The 3,294-nt window shown below is 32.7% G+C and overlaps 1 protein-coding gene across 2 annotated transcripts in view; it reads right to left on the reverse strand.

Annotated features, from left to right (window-relative positions):
• The window catches only part of LOC106459407 (E3 ubiquitin-protein ligase RNF220-like), a 60,718-nt gene that overhangs the window by 27,469 nt on the left and 29,955 nt on the right, over positions 1-3,294 (reverse strand). The gene's annotated exons all lie outside the window — the stretch shown is intronic.

The following is a 3,294-nucleotide window of genomic DNA, read 5'->3' on the forward strand; positions in this document are numbered from 1 at the left end:
TATTAAATAGTATGACAAACATAGTGTGGTTGGAATACTATTATTAAATAGGATATGACAAACATAGTGTGGTTGGAATACTATTATTAAATAGGATATGACAAACATAGTGTGGTTGGAATATCATTATTAAATGGATATGACAAACATAGTGTGGTTGGAATACATTATTAAATGGATATGACAAACATAGTGTGGTTGGAATACTATTATTAAATGGATATGACAAACATAGTGTGGTTGGAATACTATTATTAAATGGATATGACAAACATAGTGTGGTTGGAATACTATTATTATATTCTCTTCTAATTCCTGAAAATCCCCAAGGGACTAGATTAAGAATGTAGTTTTTAAAGAATGTAATAGGCCTAATACTAATGTCTTATGTTTAGGTAAATCAAGATGATTATGTTGTTGAGTAAATACTTAAAACAATGTCACAGTAATTCTTCATTAAACATCAGACATCACAGGTTCTTAGTGAGCAACTTGTAAAACATATACGAGTAGAAGGGAAAACGTTTTTCGTCTAATCCGACACTAGAAGTTTTGATTGATATTCCCTTTATGATTTCAACCTACTCTAGTAAACTTTGTCATATCTGGGATGATATATCACACCTGCATCTTGTTAGGTACTGGTACTATCTCCCACAAGGATCATATTAAGTGTCATACCCTATTCAGGTCACGTTAGATGACATTCCACACACGTATCTCATTAGATGTTATTCTCCACAAGGATCATATTACGTGTCATATCCTATTCAGTTGTTGCTGTTATTTGTAGTTATGCACAAAGCTACACAATGGGCTATCTGTGCTCTGCCCACCACTAGCGTTGTAAGTCCGCATACATACCGCTGTGCCACTGGGGGGCATCCTATTCAGATCACGTTAGATGGCATACAACACACGGATCACGTTAGGTGCTATTCCCCACAAGGATCATATTACGTGTCATATCCTATTCAGATCACGTTACATGGCATACACCACAAGGATCACGTTAGGTGCTATACTCCACATGGATCCCGTAGGCGCCATACCTCAAACAGATCCTGCTGTATAGATTCCATAATCCCCACAAATAATACCTACACAGGTCATACCGTGTATTATATTGCATACGGAACATATTAAGTAGCATACCATGCATTGAAAAATATCTTTTAAAAAATGCAAAAATAAATTGATACAAATAAACAGGATCTAACAGTTAACACATTAAACAGCGATAACACTAAAATAGTCCCCCCTGATAAATCTACGGACTTACAACGATAAAATTTGAGGTACAGTTCCCCGCGGTGGACAAAGCAGTTAACCCAATGAGGCTTTGCTATAAAATAAACAAACACTAAAAACAAATCAATATTACGATTACGTTGCTGTTTTGTGTGTGTAAATGAAGGTATTTAATACACGAAAAATAAATCCACTTTTTTTGAAGTAAAAAAAAAATATTATTTTGGGGGGGGGGGGGCTTCGGCATTAAAGATACTATGTATAGTATATTTGGCTGTTTTACAAACTACGATATCACTATAACATATTCTAAATGGTTATACGGTTCTTTTTAAGATAGAACTTTGGGAACTAGAGATGCGTATCACACATTTTGATATCCTAAATCAAGGATTGTCCAACGTTGTGCTAGTGGCCAGCGAACTTTGAATGGACAGTGATTTTCGATGAGAAAATTTATCATTTAACTTCTAGTAAAACTACCTGAGGGTACCTGTTAAGAAAGCAAATATTGTATAAAAGACAATGTTAAATCCTTCTTTTTTTATTGTTAGATATTGTATAAAAGACAATGCTAAATCCTTCTTCTTTTATTGTTAAATATTGTATAAAATACAATGTTAAATCCTTCTTTCTTTTATTGTTAGATATTGTATAAAAGACAATGCTAAATCCTTCTTTTTTATTGTTAGATATTGTATAAAAGACAATGTTAAATCCTTCTTCTTTTATTGTTAGATATTGTATAAAATACAATGTTAAATCCTTCTTTCTTTTATTGTTAGATATTGTATAAAATACAATGTTAAATCCTTCTTTCTTTTATTGTTAGATATTGTATAAAATACAATGTTAAATCCTTCTTTCTTTTATTGTTAGATATTGTATAAAATACAATGTTAAATCCTTCTTTCTTTTATTGTTAGATATTGTATAAAAGACAATGCTAAATCCTTCTTTTTTTATTGTTAGATATTGTATAAAAGACTGTTAAATCCTTCTTTCTTTTATTATTAAACTCTGATGACCTTATTAGATGCTAGTTTCACGCCCTGCTTTGTGGAAGGTAATAATTGACTCATTTAATCGATTAAATACTCAAGTCTTTAAATTCAGAGCCAAAAGTTTATAGAAAGGAAGAAGTGCGTCCTGTTTCATGTTGTTTTTATCCTCTTTCGCAGGTAAAAAATATAAAACAAAATATGCCAAGTATACCGTTGGACAGTTTCTAGTTATCATACCAAACATTAAGGTAACAGAACCAGCCAACTGTGGGTGATGTGTGCTATCACATACACACACACAATGGATCATCTTTATAGTACGAAATTATTACTTGTTAACGATCGTCAATTGTTGTGGCCCAATTTCAAATTTTGCTCTTATTTCATTGTTATTTGTACTTTATATTTTCCCCTGGTGGTTGGTTGTCCCACCGCTAGTTGGACAGTCTTGTTCTAACGCATGCGTAATTTACACACCTCCTATAATTATGAAAGTCTGACCAAAAGTAAGGTAACTATACAGATCGGGGCTTATATTATTTAAACCTGGCATATATATATTAAGCAAGAGATAATAAACATGCACATAAATGTTGTCGAACGTTTACTACGTGTAATTTTGGTGATAGTAAGTTATCTTCATTCCATTACGCTTTAACTGAATAATCCTATGCAGTAACGTTTAGAAACTATACGAATAGCTTGTAGCAGAGCGTGCACAAGACGTTTTAACTGCACTTGTTAAGCTGAGAGGAACTCAGGAAAAAATAAAACAGTAAATACCCCCCCAAAAAAAAACAACTAACATTCTACTTACAGGTTATATTGTTCTGACTAGCGTATACAACTAGGTGTACTTATCTGCGGTACTGTATAGCATAACTAACTGTTGTTACAGTATACAACTAGGTGTACTTAATCTGCGGTACTGTATAGCATAACTAACTGTTGTTACAGTATACAACTAGGTGTACTTATCTGCGGTACTGTATAGCATAACTAACTGTTGTTACAGTATACAACTAGGTGTACTTATCTG

This window comes from Limulus polyphemus, unplaced genomic scaffold (assembly GCF_000517525.1).
Source record: "Limulus polyphemus unplaced genomic scaffold, Limulus_polyphemus-2.1.2 Scaffold604, whole genome shotgun sequence".
NCBI lineage: Eukaryota > Metazoa > Arthropoda > Merostomata > Xiphosura > Limulidae > Limulus > Limulus polyphemus.